The 20,661-nt window shown below is 35.4% G+C and overlaps 1 protein-coding gene across 3 annotated transcripts in view; it reads right to left on the bottom strand.

The window, feature by feature from the left end:
• LOC110462236 overlaps nt 1-18,746 on the bottom strand; it is a 38,021-nt gene extending 19,275 nt beyond the window's left edge. Inside the window, exon 1 of one of the 3 annotated variants that reach the window (XM_021516112.1) lies at nt 18,627-18,746. The gene's annotated coding sequence lies outside the window, so the exon portion shown is untranslated. The other 2 variants (XM_021516111.1, XM_021516114.1) reach the window with 2 other exon arrangements.
• Between the last annotated feature and the right edge of the window lie 1,915 nt (nt 18,747-20,661).

The following is a 20,661-nucleotide window of genomic DNA, read 5'->3' as shown; positions in this document are numbered from 1 at the left end:
TAGAATTTTTTCAAAGGACCTGTTACAGGAACAAAAGAATTTTGCCCACAAAGCAATTTAACCATTACTGGGTTATATTTGTAGCTCCCTTAGACACGACCCATGAGATATTTTTAAAAAAATTAAAAAGGTCCCCAGGGCCTGTGCTATGAACTATTTAGTGCCGCCTTCCAAAGGTGTATGACAGGGTTCACTTTTTTGTCCAAAAAACTATCAAAACAATGTTTTACGCTACCAAATAATATTATATTATTTAGAATAGGATCTGCTGCAAATTATGAACTCAAATATGCAACAAAACATTGCATAATAAAAAAGTTATAAAATCTTAAACTCTAAAAATGTTGGTATTTTCATACACTTTTTGCTACATCAATTGTTTTACGGAAGTAAAACACCAATTTCCGGTTCTTGTACACCAAAAATCTTTTAACATTATTTGGTGCATTATGTTGAGATACGATAGTAAAAATTTCAGAAAATTTGAGAACCGGAAAATTTGTCATATAAATGTCAAATTGTAGCAACGTCTATTTCCAAATAAAATTCAACAACCTTATGACCTATAGTCATGTTTGATAATTTAACAATACGTCGCACCAATTTATTATCGCAACTGATCAAATTTTCATCAATAAGGTCTGCTGCTCATGATGAGCCCAACTATAAAGCTAGATGTTGCAAAATAAAAAAATTATGCAGTCTCACACACATAAAAGTTTAGTATGTTATGTACATTTTTAGTTGTTTCGCATCTTTACGGAAATGATAGACATATTTCCGGTTTTTGTACACCAACATACTTTGGATATTATTTGGCACATTATGCTGACTGACGATAGTAGAAATTTCGAAAAAATCGGTAGTCGGTAAATGTGTCATCTTAAGGATAATATGTTGTATGACCAATGTCAAAATAAATCTTCAATAACTACAGGTCAATGCGACTTTGGCTTGTGGTACATATCAGCTGAAGCTGGCACCTGGCTATATCACAGAACATCAGACAGATGGGGGTGATTATGAGATATGGGTGTATCCGCATGCTGATGACCTTCTGCGAGGCCAATTACATTATCGCCACAGGTCGCAGGCAAAATACAATGTCTGGATAGAGTTTGACCTACACGCATCAGAGGATCCTGTCAAGGCATATACTATTGTGTGTGTCCTGCAGGAAAGACTCATGTCGCATCAATACTGTATTATCTAGGATACTATGCACATTTAACAGATGCTAAAACGCTCCAGCCTAAAGCTCGCAAACTCAGAGACTGCATATTGTGAATGCATTCAAAAAAGAAACATTATTCAATTATAGCCTATGGCTGAGGTCGATATATCTTTTCTCAGGTTGATAAATCCAGGTATTGACCGAAGTTAAAGGCTACAATTGTTTTATTATTTTACAAAACAGTAATGTAAGCAATCTGAAAAAAACCAAAAACAACTTCGGAAGTGGGACGGTGCATTGTTTGGAGACACGTCATAATTCTATTTTTATAAACACCCAGTCCTTCAACAAAAATCATGCGCTCCAAGTCAATATCGGTTTTTATCGGTGGACACGTGATGCACTTCTGGCCAGTCACTTGTCGGGAATAATATGAAAAAATAATAAGACCTAAGATTGAACTGAGAAAGCAGAAATTCAGAAAAATGTTTTGAATGACCAATTTTGACTATTTGTTGTCAAATTAAAAAAAAAAAAAAACAGTAAATACAACAATCCATGAATTGGAAACTATAACTCTCCTGAAAAGAAGCAATTTTATGGGATAGCATAGCTTCAACATATTATACTGGTACACCAAATGTTCTGACGAATTGCCTAACTTATGCTGTATGTCCCCTTAAACCACCTAGTTTAGCTAAACAGTCATACTCTACTATAAACCATATCATCCACCTTGATAGTATATTGGAATGATTTTAGGTTAATTATGAAATAATTGCATTGATCTGTAGTTATTGAAGATTTATTTTGACATTGGTCATACAACATATTATCCTTAAGATGACACATTTACCGACTACCGATTTTTTCGAAATTTCTACTATCGTCAGTCAGCATAATGTGCCAAATAATATCCAAAGTATGTTGGTGTACAAAAACCGGAAATATGTCTATCATTTCCGTAAAGATGCGAAACAACTAAAAATGTACATAACATACTAAACTTTTATGTGTGTGAGACTGCATAACTTTTTTATTTTGCAACATCTAGCTTTATAGTTGGGCTCATCATGAGCAGCAGACCTTATTGATGAAAATTTGATCAGTTGCGATAATAAATTGGTGCGACGTATTGTTAAATTATCAAACATGACTATAGGTCATAAGGTTGTTGGATTTTATTTGGAAACAGACGTTGCTACAATTTGACATTTATATGACAAATTTACCGGTTCTCAAATTTTCTGAAATTTTTACTATCGTATCTCAACATAATGCACCAAATAATATTAAAAGATTTTTGGTGTACAAGAACCGGAAATTGGTGTTTTACTTCCGTAAAACAATTGATGTAGCAAAAAAGTGTATAAAAATACCAACATTTTTAGAGTTTAAGATTTTATAACTTTTTTATTATGCAATGTTTTGTTGCATATTTGAGTTCATAATTTGCAGCAGATCCTATTCTAAATAATATAATATTATTTGGTAGCGTAAAACATTGTTTTGATAGTTTTTTGGACAAAAAAGTGAACCCTGTCGTACACCTTTGGAAGGCGGCACTAAATAGTTCATAGCACAGGCCCTGGGGACCTTTTTAATTTTTAAAAAATATCTCATGGGTCGTGACTTCGGGAGCTACAAATATAACCCAGTAATGGTTAAATTGCTTTGTGGGCAAAATTCTTTTGTTCCTGTAACAGGTCCTTTGTAGTTACATTGCTTAGAAGTACAGAAAATTTTCTGCCACAAAAAAATATAGGTTGTCATAATTTTAAGGAATTTAAATGGAATTTTATGTAAAAAGGAGTGACTTTTAAAAAAAAAAATTAAAGACACAATTTTTTCCGAAATAATGTCAATAAAAATGATGCGGCCATAGATTAGTATTGCATTAATGTATATCAATTTAATAAATGCTGAAATTATGTCAAATAAATGATCTATAAACGATTAAAAATTCACATTTTATAATAAAACCATATGCACTTTGTAATTGCAGGTAAGAGTTATCTTTCTTGAAAAACTTCAAAGTAGTGAAATAGGTAGCCGGTTTCCTGAAGTACAGAAAAATGGATATATGTGGCTCATTGATAAATAAAATTGAATTAATGCCTGCATTGCTTTGAAATACTTAAATATTGAGAGAAAACACTGTTCTGTCAATAATAAACATACAATATTCATCAGTTTAATATTAAACATTAGAACATGCGGAAATTGTGATACTGTCTCCCTACATTGGATTTTTAACTAGGGATGTACTTCCTACTTCCGTTTATGAATACACTCCTATGGCCTTAACCCGATCACAGTCCTCCTTAACTCGATCACAGATATTGTCAACCCGATCACAGCCCTCCTTAACTCGATCACAGTCCTCCTTAACTCGATCAAAGTCCTCCTTAACTCGATCATAGTCCTCCTTAACTCGATCATAGTCCTCATAAACTCGATCACAGACACTGTCAACCCGATCACAGTCCTCCTTAACTCGATCACAGTCCTCCTTAACTCGATCATAGTCCTCCTTAACTCGATCACAGTCCTCCTTAACTCGATCATAGTCCTCATTAACTCGATCATAGTCCTCCTTAACTCGATCATAGTCCTCCTTAACTCGATCATAGTCCTCCTTAACTCGATCATAGTCCTCCTTAACTCGATCATAATCCTCCTTAACTCGATCACAGTCCTCCTTAAATCAATCATAGTCCTCCTTAACTCGATCATAGTCCTCCTTAACTCGATCACAGTCCTCCTTAAATCAATCATAGTCCTCCTTAACTCGATCATAGTCCTCATTAACTCGATCATACTCCTCCTTAACTCGATCACAGTCCTCCTTAACTTGATCATAGTCCTCCTTAACTCGATCATAGTCCTCCTTAACTCGATCAAAGTCTTCCTTAACTCGATCAAAGTCCTCCTTAACTCGATCATAATCCTCCTTAACTCGATCATAGTCCTCATTAACTCGATCATACTCCTCCTTAACTCGATCATAGTCCTCCTTAACTCGATCATAGTCCTCCTCAATTCGATCATAGTCTTCCTAAACGCGATCATAGTCCTCCTTAACTCGATCAAAGTCCTCCTTAACTCGATCATAGTCCTCCTTAACTCGATCAAAGTCCTCCTTAACTCGATCATAGTCCTCCTTAACTCGATCATAGTCCTTCTTAACTCGATCACAGACATTGTCAACCCGATCACAGTCCTCCTTAACTCGATCATAGTCCTCCTTAACTCGATCATAGTCCTCCTTAAGTCGATCATAGCCCTCCTTAACTCGATCATAGTCCCCCTTAACCCGATCATAGTCCTCCTTAACTCAATCACAGTCCTCCTTAACTCGATCCTAGTCCTCCTTAAGTCGATCATAGTCCTCCGTAACTCGATCATAGTCCTCCTTGACTCGATCATAGTCTTCCTTAACTCGATCATAGTCCCCCTTAACCCGATCATAGTCCTCCTCAATTCGATCATAGTCTTCCTAAACGTGATCATAGTCCTCCTTAACTCAATCACAGTCCTCCTTAACTCGATCACAATCCTCCTTAACTCGATCATAGGCCTCCTTAACTCGATTAAAGTCATCCTTAACTCGATCACAGTCCTCCTTAACTCGATCATAGTCCTCCTTAACTCGATCATAGTCCTCCTTAATTCGATCAGTCTTCCTAAACTCTATCATAGTCCTCGTTAACTCGATCACAGACATTGTCAACCCGATCATAGTCCTCCTTAACTCGATCATAGTCCTCCTTAACTCGATTATAATCCTCCTTAACTCGATCATAGTCCTCCTTAACTCGATTACAGACATTGTCAACCCGATCATAGTCCTCCTTAACTCGATCACAGACATTGTCGTTTCGGCCATAGTCTTCCTTTAACTCTATCACATACCTTGTCAACTCGACAACAGACTTTGACAACTGGATTAGACTTTCTCAACGCAATCATAATCTTTCTGAACTCGAGCACAAGTATGTGTCAAATATATCAAAGTCTTCCTCAACTCAGGCAAAGTCTTAGTCAGCTTGGTCACAACCTCTCTCATTTGATACATAGTTCTATAAAGCAATCCTATTTACTCCAGCGCAATCATAACATTTTTAAATACTTTGATCGTCAATTTTTCTGGACACTGTCTTGTTTCTCCTCATATTAGTAAGACAGAAACAGTCAGAATTTCCCAAACATGGCATAACATTACAGTTATACTCGTACCCAAGTCCATCAACCTTTCTCTTAAAAAAGTATAATATTACTTTCAAGATGGTAAATTTGTACCTTATCTTGTTAAAGTATAGACGAAACAAATTGCATTTTGGAAAAAAATCGAAATCATTTTATCCGTCAATTTAGTACATTATAACACTCATGAATAAATAAGAGATGAAAAAAAAAGAGATATAAACGGACCGTGATGATTTCATGTTTTGTCAAAATTATCGATTTATATTTTGGTTCAGAGCATCAACATTATTCAAGGATATAAATACATGTACATATATCAATGCGTGGTTGCAAAATATCATAAGAAATCCTTCTTCATTTACAGAGTTATTTCAAATTATCACATAACTGACCAATTTTACTGTGTCATAAATACGGTAATACACACGTGTAATAAAACCTGAAGGTGCTGTGATTGGTTAAAACCGTGGGAACATATTCCGACGCCAAAATTGCTAACTTTCTTAACTGCATTCTTTTTCTGATATATGTTGATGCTTTTGCATATAATGAATTTGAAATATTAATTCTGTCCTTATTATTTTCATTGGATTAAAAACTATTCATCAATAATTTAAAATCTGGAACTTCTTTGCACTGCGCGGAACAAACAATACCATGATCGGAGTTCTTTGGTTTTGACCTCTTTAGAGTCAGGTATGTTATGGAAGTATTAAAATATTACATTCGGTGTCCGTGTCATATTGAGTTTGTTAAACTCGTTCTATAATTTGATATGACTCTCGCCTAAAGGATCGTGTCATATACAATTAAAGAACTCGTTTAATAAATCAATATGAAATGGACACTCACGTATACGTAAGATCATCTATTTATTACAACCATGATAACAAAAACCTACAACACCCTTTTTCTTATTCTTCCTCATAGAATTGGATATTTACTAACAAGGAAAGCACAAATGAAATGTTTACATTAATGAGTATTTTATTTGAAGATTTCCCTGAAAAAATGTATTTTTTTCCGTTATTCGACCACTTCACGAATTAATTAAACATCACACACCACATGGCAAAGTATTGAGGTAGCTATTAAATAGAGTACGCAGGTGAAAGTTGGAAATCAGGGGCCCAACAACAGCTCATCTTTTCAATTATAATTCAACAAGCTGATATGCAGTTTGGACGGAAAATATAAATAAATAAGACGTAACAATTCACGTTGATCACATATAACTGTGATCAAATTAATTGGTAGGCTTTGTAGTCTTATTTGAGGAATTTCCAATATTTCGTATGCATCTGTTTTCTGCGCACTACCTGTATCCAGTTATGGGGAAATATTTTCGTGGACAAATTATTGTAAAAATATCGACAAATTTGTCTGATATATCGACGATGAAAAACTGTTTAAAAAATAATTAACTACGGCGGGGTAAATGATTTCCCAGCACTTTCGAATCGTGAGTTTGAGTTTTCGCTGATATACAAACTGTGTGCATTATGTCTATCACTTTCGGCTCCACTTCAGGAACCTTCATCATTCTTGATACTTTCAATCAATCTGCTAATTTTGGCGTCCAAATTGTATAATTTAACTCATCAGTATTTAGATAAATCTTATATTTTCTCTTACAAGGGTCGAGCGATTGGCGAATATATTTCTGTTAACATATTACAATACTATGTGGCTCACATACAAATGTACTATAGTATATAGTGTATGTTAAGTGTGTTAATAACATATTCTACCATAGGGTAAATAATGTCCAACTCAGAGGAGGTTTTACATCTGATTATCCCCTATAGTTGAAATGTAGTGACGTTACTACGAAATCCATACCTATCCTAATTCACATTGATATGGGTGTGACGACGATACGAATCGTGCGCTCGCATTCTTCAATACAAAGTAGATTGGCTAACAGGAAAGTTGAGGTCATAGTGAAGGTTAATACCACATCCGTATATAATGGTATAGGTAGTCTCAATTACGTATTGGCAGCGTGTGTGCACACATATACAACGTAGTATTGAGCAACAAATAGATTACAACGATACACAACGTGCATATTATGGCAAATATATACCACAGACAAGGTATCACACAGGCCAATAGATCATAGCAATATACAGCATACAAGGTATGACACAGGCCAATAGATTATAGCAATATACCACAGACAATGTATGACACAGGCTAATAGATTATAGCACTATACCACAGACAAGGTATCACACAGACCAATAGATTATAGCAATATACCACAGACAAGGTATCACACAGACCAATAGATTATAGCAATATACCACAGACAAGGTATCACACAGACCAATAGATTATAGCAATATACCACAGACAAGGTATCACACAGACCAATAGATTATAGCAATATACCACAGACAAGGTATCACACAGACCAATAGATTATAGCAATATACCACAGACAAGGTATCACACAGACCAATAGATTATAGCAATATACCACAGACAAGGTATCACACAGACCAATAGATTATAGCAATATACCACAGACAAGGTATCACACAGACCAATAGATTATAGCAATATACCACAGACAAGGTATCACACAGACCAATAGATTATAGCAATATACCACAGACAAGGTATCACACAGACCAATAGATTATAGCAATATACCACAGACAAGGTATCACACAGACCAATAGATTATAGCAATATACCACAGACAAGGTATCACACAGACCAATAGATTATAGCAATATACCACAGACAAGGTATCACACAGACCAATAGATTATAGCAATATACCACAGACAAGGTATCACACAGACCAATAGATTATAGCAATATACCACAGACAAGGTATCACACAGACCAATAGATTATAGCAATATACCACAGACAAGGTATCACACAGACCAATAGATTATAGCAATATACCACAGACAAGGTATCACACAGACCAATAGATTATAGCAATATACCACAGACAAGGTATCACACAGACCAATAGATTATAGCAATATACCACAGACAAGGTATCACACAGACCAATAGATTATAGCAATATACCACAGACAAGGTATCACACAGACCAATAGATTATAGCAATATACCACAGACAAGGTATCACACAGACCAATAGATTATAGCAATATACCACAGACAAGGTATCACACAGACCAATAGATTATAGCAATATACCACAGACAAGGTATCACACAGACCAATAGATTATAGCAATATACCACAGACAAGGTATCACACAGACCAATAGATTATAGCAATATACCACAGACAAGGTATCACACAGACCAATAGATTATAGCAATATACCACAGACAAGGTATCACACAGACCAATAGATTATAGCAATATACCACAGACAAGGTATCACACAGACCAATAGATTATAGCAATATACCACAGACAAGGTATCACACAGACCAATAGATTATAGCAATATACCACAGACAAGGTATCACACAGACCAATAGATTATAGCAATATACCACAGACAAGGTATCACACAGACCAATAGATTATAGCAATATACCACAGACAAGGTATCACACAGACCAATAGATTATAGCAATATACCACAGACAAGGTATCACACAGACCAATAGATTATAGCAATATACCACAGACAAGGTATCACACAGACCAATAGATTATAGCAATATACCACAGACAAGGTATCACACAGACCAATAGATTATAGCAATATACCACAGACAAGGTATCACACAGACCAATAGATTATAGCAATATACCACAGACAAGGTATCACACAGACCAATAGATTATAGCAATATACCACAGACAAGGTATCACACAGACCAATAGATTATAGCAATATACCACAGACAAGGTATCACACAGACCAATAGATTATAGCAATATACCACAGACAAGGTATCACACAGACCAATAGATTATAGCAATATACCACAGACAAGGTATCACACAGACCAATAGATTATAGCAATATACCACAGACAAGGTATCACACAGACCAATAGATTATAGCAATATACCACAGACAAGGTATCACACAGACCAATAGATTATAGCAATATACCACAGACAAGGTATCACACAGACCAATAGATTATAGCAATATACCACAGACAAGGTATCACACAGACCAATAGATTATAGCAATATACCACAGACAAGGTATCACACAGACCAATAGATTATAGCAATATACCACAGACAAGGTATCACACAGACCAATAGATTATAGCAATATACCACAGACAAGGTATCACACAGACCAATAGATTATAGCAATATACCACAGACAAGGTATCACACAGACCAATAGATTATAGCAATATACCACAGACAAGGTATCACACAGACCAATAGATTATAGCAATATACCACAGACAAGGTATCACACAGACCAATAGATTATAGCAATATACCACAGACAAGGTATCACACAGACCAATAGATTATAGCAATATACCACAGACAAGGTATCACACAGACCAATAGATTATAGCAATATACCACAGACAAGGTATCACACAGACCAATAGATTATAGCAATATACCACAGACAAGGTATCACACAGACCAATAGATTATAGCAATATACCACAGACAAGGTATCACACAGACCAATAGATTATAGCAATATACCACAGACAAGGTATCACACAGACCAATAGATTATAGCAATATACCACAGACAAGGTATCACACAGACCATTAGATTATAGCGATATACCACAGACAATGTATCACACAGACCAATAGATTATAGCAATATACAACATACAAGGTATCACACAGACCAATAGATTATAGAACTATACCACAGACAAGGTATGACACAGGCCAATAGATTATCGCAATATACCACAGACAAGGTATCACACAGACCAATAGATTATAGCACTATACACAGACAAGGTATGACACAGACCAATAGGCCAATAGATTATATCAATATACAACATACAAGATATCACACAGACCATAGCAATATACCACAGCCAAGGTATCATACAGACCAATATATTATAGCAATATACCACAGACAAGGTAACACACAGACCAATAGATCATAGCAATATACCACAGCCAAGGTATCATACAGACCAATATATTATAGAACTATACCACAGACAATGTATGACACAGACCAAGAGATTATAGCAATATACCACAGACAAGGTATCACACAGACCAATATATTATAGCACTATACCACAGACAAGGTATGACACAGACCAATAGATTATAGCAATATACCACAGACAAGGTATCACACAGACCAATAGATTATAGCGATATACCACAGACAATGTATCACACAGACCAATAGATTATAGCAATATACCACAAACAAGGTATCACACAGACCAATAGATTATAGAACTATACCACAGACAAGGTATGACACAGGCCAATAGATTATAGCAATATACAACAGACAAGGTATCACACAGACCATTAGATTATAGCAATATACCACATACAAGGTATGACACAGACCAATAGATCATAGCAATATACCACAGACAATTAGATTATAGCAATATACCATAGACAAGGTATGATAGATTATAGCAATATACTGCAGACAAGGTATGACACAGTCCAATAGATTATAGCAATATACCACAAACAAGGTATCACACAGGCCAATAGAGTATAGCAACATAAAACAGACAAGGTATCACACAGACCATTAGATTATAGCGATATACCACAGACAAGGTAGCACACAGGCCAATAGATTATCGCAATATACCACAGACAAGGTAGCACACAGGCCAATAGATTATCGCAATATACCACAGACAAGGTAGCACACAGGCCAATAGATTATGGCACTATACCATAGACAAGGTATGATAGATTATAGCAATATACTACAGACAAGGTATCACACAGGCCAAGAGATTATAGCACTATACCACTGACAATGTATGACACAGACCAATGGATTATAGCAATATACCACATACAAGGTATCACACAGGCCCATAGATTATACCAATATACAACATACAAAGTATCACACAGACCAATAGGTTATAGAGATATACAACAGACAATGTATCACACAGTCCAATAGATTATAGCAATATTCCACATACAAAGTATGGTACAGACCATAGCAATGTGCAGCATACAAAGTATACCACAGACAAGGTATGACCCAGGCCAATAGATTATAGCATACCACAAACAAGGTATCACACAGACCATTAGATTATAGCAATATACCATAGACAAGGTATGATAGATTATAGCAATATACAACACACAAGGTATCACACAGACCATTAGATTATAGCGATATACCACAGACAATGTATCACCCAGACCAATAGATTATAGCAATATACTGCAGACAAGGTATGACACAGTCCAATAGATTATAGCAATATACTACAGACAAGGTATCACACAGGCCAAGAGATTATAGCACTATACCACTGACAATGTATGACACAGACCAATGGATTATAGCAATATACCACAGACAATTAGATTATAGCAATATACCATAGACAAGGTATCACACGTGCACGGACCAATAGATTATAGCAATATACCACAGACAATGTATCACCCAGACCAATAGATTATAGCGATATACCACAGAGAATGTATTACACAGAGCAATAGATTATAGCAATATACTACAGACAAGGTATGACACAGGCCAATAATATATTATAGCACTATACCACAGACAATGTATCACCCAGACCAATAGATTATAGCAATATACTACAGACAAGGTATCACACAGACCATTAGATTATAGCGATATACCACAGACAATTTATCACACAGACCAATAGATCATAGCAATATACCACAGACAATTAGATTATAGCAATATACCATAGACAAGGTATGACACAGGCCAATAATATATTATAGCACTATACCACAGACAAGGCATGACACAGACCAATAGATCATAGCAGTATACCACAGACAATGTATGACACACACCAATAGATTATAGCAATAGACCACATACAAGGTATCACACAGGCCAATAGAGTATAGCAATATACCACAGACAAGGCATGACACAGACCAATAGATCATAGCAATATACCACAGACAATGTATCACACAGGCCAATAGATTATAGCACTATACCACAGACAATGTATGACACAGACCAATAGATTATAGCAATATACCACAGACAAGGTATGACACATGCCAATAGATTATAGCAATATACCATAGACAAGGTATGAAACAGGCCAATAGATTATAGCACTATACCATAGACAAGGTATCACACAGACCAATAGATTATAGCACTATACCATAGACAAGGTATCACACGTGCACGGACCAATAGATTATAGCAATATACCACAGACAAGGTATCAGACAGACCAATAGATTATAGCACTATACCACAGACAAGGCATGACACAGGCCAATAGATTATAGCACTATACCATAGAAAAGGTATCACACGGACCAATAGATTATAGCAATATACCACAGACAATGTATCACACAGGCCAATAGATTATAGCAATATACCACAGACAATGTATCACACAGGCCAATAGATTATAGCACTATACCATAGACAAGGTATGACACAGCCCAATAGATTATAGCACTATACCACAGACAAGGTATGACACAGGCCAATAGATTATAGCACTATACCATAGAAAAGGTATCACACGGACCAATAGATTATAGCAATATAACACAGACAAGGTATCACACAGACCAATAGATTATAGCAATATACCACCAACAAAGTATGACACAGACCAATAGATAGCAATATACCACAGACAATGTATGACACAGACCAATAGATTATAGCGATATACCACAGACAAGGTATCACACAGACCAATAGATTATAGCACTATACCACAGACAAGGTATCACACAGGCCAATAGATTATAGCAATATTCCACATACAAAGTATGGTACAGACCATAGCAATGTGCAGCATACAAAGTATGGAACAGACTATAGCAATATACCACATACAAAGTATGGAACAGACTATAGCAATATACCACATACAAAGTATGGAACAGACTATAGCAATATACCACATACAAAGTATGGCACAAACCAATATATTACAGCAATATAAAACCTACAAAGTATGACGTAGACAAATAGCAAAAATGGTCTTCTGCTTCATCGATGACACAAACCAGGTCATTTTAGGTCAAATCTGTATACATCTCTGGTCAATCAGATCGTATCACGCGTCCATTAAACACTGATAGTTTGATTTGAAAGTTAAAAAAAAACCACATAGCATCATCACACAAAGACAGAATTCACTTTCATTATAAAATGACGTCAACAGGAAGTAATGATACACCAAACGAAATAAAAACATCACGAACACTCTACAAATAACTGAGAGCGACACGAATTGATCAGGACGGGTAAACTACTCGTGCACAACATGTAGTCCCATTGAAAACGGTTACAAATGTATGTAAGATTTGAAAGGTCTTCTATAATGCTTAAATATATCTGGAGATTGAGAATATGATGGTAATAATAATAATAATAATAATAATAATAATTCGAGGTTCTTATATACCGCTTTATCACAGCCTAGTTCGTAGGTCGATACCTTTCTCAACTCCCTTGGGAGCATACAGCCGGAGCTGCCATTTCGGCGCTAACAGCTAGCATTCAACAATTCTAGCACTGCCCAACCACGTACTCATTTACAGCTGAGTAGACTGGAATAAGCGGAGGAAAGTACCTTACTCAAATATACAACACAGTGCCGTGCCGTGACTCGAACCCGAAATCCTTCGGTCACGAGCCCGGCGTTCTACCACTGGACTGTCGTGCTTCCAAATATATTTTTTTACTGTGTATGTAGCCCATATATATATATATATATATATATATAGATATAATTATATACATATATTATTGATATTTTACCTTGGACACTATTGAACCTATTGCCATGATTAAAAAGCGGGAAACTGATTTATAGAATAGATTCGATAACATCTACTCGGTAGTGCGAAAGTACAATCAATGGGGAAAGTGATATTGACTATTTCAACAAAATCATGTATTTACATTTTTTTCATTAATGGCTATGTGATGTTAATAGAATAAAACAGTATCTAAAATCAAGACAAACATAGAAAAGCTATAAGCAAAAATAACTTAAGTATTTACAATTCAGTTAATAATGTCATATTATCAATCCCTGTTAAAATGTAATAACCTTGGACTTCCTTAATCATTTCCTTTCGGCTCCATTTATGTCAATCAACAAGATACTACCAAAAAAGGCAGCTTCATAATTTGGAAGTATTTTATGACGATACATCCTTTAACCTTTAACTAATTCATCCCTACATATCTGACCTGGACTTGCCCAGTCTTTGATTTGGTAAGGTTAAAATGTGACTTTGGGGGTGAATGGGTTAAATATTGTAACAAGGGTTTTTGTATCGGAGTAGCTGCAATCTACGCCTCTACTGTGTGACCGACCTTAATCTCCACAATGGTTTTAAGTGGTTCTAAAGATTAAAGACAAATTAACTGACAATTAAGGAATAATTGTTTTTTATTTCCATTTTTTATTTTTTATTTTTGTGATTGAAAAACATTCTTGGATATGACACCATGAACGATAATACCAAATGTGGTTAAGAAATCAATAAACACCGATGTTTTAATGCCTTATCATGTCCTATTTCTGTGTACCCGTTTCGAGTTGAGTTGTCTTTCTTTACCGACAATATCATATATTTTATTTTCATTATATGCCATTTATAAAGTCGATTCAACAACTGGACGACTATTCAACTCTATTTTTCAGTACAGTTCTGTCAATTTATATGCTGTTACAAGTATTTGATTAAAAGTCTGTTTGAAAGTTATCTAAGTATTTGAACATGAAATAGATATAGAACTGTTTCGATTTAAGCGTCGATAGAATTAATAGATTTGAGAGAAATTAAATCCGGAATGATTTATTTTGTCCATCCCCTTTTTATTACATGTATACCAGATAAGCTTGTAGAAATCCCCGCTGTTTAGTCCAATGCTACGCCATATTTCCAAACAAGGTAAGATTGACTTCCTGTTAGAAATACTGTCTACTACTGTATATAGGTCATACATAACGCCACTTACCCGAGTGATGATATATAGGCCTAGTATCATCGTGAACTGGTCATTTTATTAGAATAATGATAATAAAATGAAAATAAACTATGAAATGTTTTAAAGAAAATATTAAAAGCCTGAAACGAAATTTCATAGAGAATTGTTTTGGTAGTGAACTTTCAAGGCATAAATCTCGAATCATTGGGAAAATTTTTTCTTTATTTGATATGCATATTGAAAGCAGAGCCACGCAGTATCGAACAGGATGGGAGATATGATATGGTTATATCACAATCTCAGAGTGATATGTTGACTCTCTCTATCACTTCAGATCCATAAGTGGTATAGCTTTGTGCTGGGTATTAGGTCGGAAGGTCACGACTTCCTTATCAGCGCCACACGGCCAGTGTGTGGTATTAATATATGTTATTTACAGTCCTGTGTTAAATGAAGACCCGATTTTACAGCTTTATAGCAGTTGTATGGGCGTGTGAATGCTGGGTCTGACTACAGTGAGATCCCCTGTTTATAAGCCCAGTAAATAACTGGCGAACACACAAATTACAGTTTAAACAAAGGAAAATACATCCCAAATAACAAAAACCGTCTTCACATAGAACAGGCTTTCTCACACATATCATGTTTGTCTAGTAATTATACATAGGTTAGGTGTGTCTATAGCAATTAATGCTGACAGTGCAAGTTAAAAAGCTTTCAATTGAGATTACATGTTTTTTCCATATATTTTTTTCTGGTTTTGAGATTTTCCCCGTCTCTTCCGACTATCGTTTCTAATGAAGTGCCGACATTTTAGTTTGGTCCTTGCTTGGTTCGAGTATGGGTATCGCTGGGTATAAAAAGCGCATTACCCGTCGAACCGGTTATCATTTGTTCAACGTATATATTTTGTTTAATCTCAATTGAGAGTTTTTTAACTTGCACTGCCAGCTTTAAGTATTGTAACGTTACATCGTTTTTACAACAGTTTAATATGTTAGGTGTTTTGTGACGTTCAACTATTTTTTTATTTTTTTTGAAAAGAACTCTGTTGTGTTTGTTTATTCAGCGTCCTCGCAACAGCTAAGATCATATGAAGGTGGGCGCTTAGGGAAACACTACCGGAAAGAAAGAATAAGGAAGTGAGAAAAGAAGGGAACCAGATCAATTGTGCTTCCGTAACGTCCTATAAGCAGACGATTCGAAAAAACAGTCACTAGTCTGCAAAGGGCCCTTCATAAAAGCAAGGGTCCCATGGGGCCTGTTCTTTTCCTGAACCTGCAGGTAGAATGATCATCAGAACTGAAATACCACTATCCAGAATTCACATAGTATAAATGTCGTACTGTAATGTGACATACCCTGGTTGTGAAATATTCTAATATTTGTGTTATCATGCTGTTAAGTAAGCAGACTTCGTTATCATCTTCATTTGTAATGGTGTCTCCAGCCGTTGATGGAAACCGGAAGCGAATGTTTATCAAAGCGGCCTTTGTTGTGATGAAAATATGGCTATATGAACCTGAGAAAGAGATACGGACGGAGACGATGTCGAGGTTAATCACACTTCCTCGTGTCCATATAGCCAAATGTTAACCGAGATAAAAGCCCTTAGTTGTTTTATAGGATGCTGGATATGGTTTTAATCACTAAACAAGATGACATGTATGAAAATTATACGGAGAAAAGGGCTGCATTTTGCAGAGAGAATTGTGACGTTACAATTGAACTGACGTCATCAAGTGAATATCAATCACCCTGCTGTTTCTGAAAATAGTAACACCGGGTTAATATCACAAATCCAACCAATGAAAATGCAGGGAAATGGGTTCACCTAATATTAAAGAATCTCTGTACGTTATATAAATGAGCGTAATTGGAATGGAGATATATTAAGATAACAATGGAATGACGTCACAATTGAATTCAGAATGACATGTTTATTTTCCTCAATATTTCATATAATACTTTCATATTTATCTCAATTGAAAAATAAACTTTGGCTTTCATTATCCTCCGACCACACCTATATCTTAATATTATTTGAATTTGAGACATGATTTAAAATGAAAAAACGAAAAATGATGCTATGGAAAGAGAATAAATATAGAACATGAGTCAGTATCTACAAAATCACCGTGTGGGTGTTTGCGTACTATAGTTCCTTCTATTATCATTTGATTCATTTTCTGTCAACATGTGTCGTCGAATTACTTCTAAGAGGGTTGGATGTGACCTATGAACTTTAATTGCTGGAATGGGTTTTTGAGTCATATGTGAATAGGTGTAGTCGGATAATGTCTATTGTATTGGAACTATACAGAGCGGAACGATCAGTTACAGAGTGCTTGGCCATAGATTAGATTAAAACACACACACACACCTGACAATATCAAAAGAGTAGCCATTAAAACACAAGGCGATGTTCTCGATGGTGTGTTTACCCTAGTTCTTTGGTATATCTGTTTGTACATAGTAACTACACTTGGTACTCAGCAAGCACAATATCAGTGAAATCCTATTATAATGAGTCATTTATCTGAAGTATAAGCAGAATTGTTTATATCTGTTCCGATTCGTACATAACAAAAATAATCTTGTTCAGAAAAGTAAACACGAATGTGTGGAATCCTCTTTCCGCAATATGAATGTATCACGTATAGCAAGACAGTGTTAGGCTACGCATAATGTTACGTATATCAGGTAACAGCGCGACTTAGATTTCATATAAATGATCATCAACCTAGAAAAAATACACACAGATATCAACTTATGATAAGTATTCATGATGTAAATTTTCTGCAGTCTTACCTTTATTCTCCTCATCGTTTATAAAGCCATCCTCCATTTTGTGTATACCTGTGCACTACTGAACAGGTAGACATACCTTTGTTTCCTGGCCAGTTGTATGCCCCGTTGGTGATAAATAGCCTAACTCACCTACCCACCATTGGAACGCTGGCTACATCCCCAGCCTGACCAGGTATTCTCCTCCCCTCTAGAGATAAATGTCCCGAAAAATCTTACCTGGCTAATCCGACATAGGTACAGACCACACTCGGTTATAGTAGTAGTTCACTCAAACGCAGTTGAATGCAGTTTAGCTGAACATAATGCAGCACTTACCCAGGTAGGATCCAACTGGATTGTGAAAGGTATTTTTAGACTCGGGCGACACGACACCAGAATCATCAAAGCGACAAAGGGTGTACCATGCACCACTGCGTTTTAAACTTGTAGTTGCTGTTTACATTTTTTTACATTTTAGTTTCTGTAGAAGCGTTATATAACCCAGTCACATTGTTATTGTAAGCAATGAAAGAAAGGGAGCTGCCTCATCATGTGCAACAACGCACCACTTGTGTTTAATCCATCCCCTCACCCCATTTGAGATCCCGTTCGTGACAAAATGGCACATTTATATAAACAAGAATCATTCTCCACTATCAACATTTCGTAAAACAGATAAACCAAATGATTAGACATCCACTCAGTATTAGTTGTCATCCTCAACATATTTAAGAAAATACTTTTAAAAATATTAATATTTCAAAGATATCTATAATTTCCATTACTATTCTTTCAGAATTAATAAATTAAACAATTAACCTAGACGCTTGTAATAGACAATTAAATTAAATCAATTTGAACAAGCGATAATCAATTATAGTCTCTTCATTGGATTCCCATATACTTTTAAAATTAACGAGAAGTTGCTGTATACCCGGAAAACTTCGACCAGTCAAACGTTCACCCTTCACCGATAAAACTTCGCACTTCGCCGATAAAATCCACATTCGCCAAGCCTTAATTTCGCCCTTCGCCGATAAAATAAATAATCGCACAGCATTCACTTTGTCCTTCACATTTAATACCTAAGTGGAATGATTTGATAACTAGTTTTGTGGCTGTAATGAACTCTCCCTCCCAATGGAGGGCGAAAATGGCGACAGGTAAACTGCAGCGAAAATGTCCTGGTATACAGTATACACTTTCCTGGATATTTAGCGGAAGCTACAATAATGTATCATGGCGGTGTTGATGCCTGCATAAAGCGCTTACTCTTCCAGAGCATCTGGGATATCATTTTGTATAATCGCGGTTTCATGTCTTTCCATTTCTATTAATATCAGCTTCCCATTTATTTCTTAATTCAAACAATTTGTGTTTATGGTACGGTAATTGTATATATATATATATTTTTATAACTTACTCACATCAGTATGGGTTGTATTTTATAATAACTGTATACAAAGAATATATAGAAATAACAGTTCTAATAGCCATAATATTCCAGAAATGGATTATATTCCTAAATGTCCAACGACCAGTTCAATCCAATTACGTCATTAAAGTTTTGTTTTTAACTTCGACTTCAGCATTTGGACATATCTAATTACTTATGATGTATTTTCCCTTTCAGCATTTTCTATTAATTACGCTTATATAAATAGGGTTAATGTGGCTATAAACAATACAAACACATTTATAATGTAGCACTGTAAATAGTTACGGGTTCTTTAATCTAGACATCCGAAATAAAGGACTTTCGGAATAATCTATAATCGTACATTGATTGATTGTTAAAATACCTTTCCAATGCACGTACCTCTTTGCCAAATAAGTGTGAATTATTATTTTTAAATGGATTTGATTATGCATTAAGATTTTGTACCATTAAGGAAGGTTGTAATATTCCTGACAAAACGTTTACTGTGTGTATATTAATACTAAGTCTGATACAGTTTATACACCAAAACCACAAACAAACCTAACCAAACCAAAACTAATATACATGCATACGCAAAAAGTGACAAATACCTGTGTGTAATACACATAACGACAGGTATATAAATACACCCAAACATATATCTGATTTACATAGTCGCCAACTATTGAATGCATGCCAATAAATAGAAGTCTGAATACCACTTCCGCGTCGAGTACTTCGATCGGTGTATGTATGTAACGTGTTTCCTCGAGGTTTCTGTCAAATTGAATTCTCGCCATGTATCACAAGTATAGACGTATTTTTAACTTTGATATTTGAAAGGTTTTTATGGCAAGCTTTAATATACAAAATGTAGTCACTCAGACCAAAACAGAACTACATAGACATCAAAACAGTTCGTGTTGTCCGCCAAGTTCAAAATTATTTATC

Source organism: Mizuhopecten yessoensis, unplaced genomic scaffold (assembly GCF_002113885.1).
Source record: "Mizuhopecten yessoensis strain PY_sf001 unplaced genomic scaffold, ASM211388v2 scaffold10765, whole genome shotgun sequence".
Taxonomy (NCBI): Eukaryota; Metazoa; Mollusca; class Bivalvia; order Pectinida; family Pectinidae; genus Mizuhopecten; species Mizuhopecten yessoensis.
Note: the sequence above shows the minus strand (reverse complement) of the source record. Positions and strands in the feature narration are given on the sequence as shown.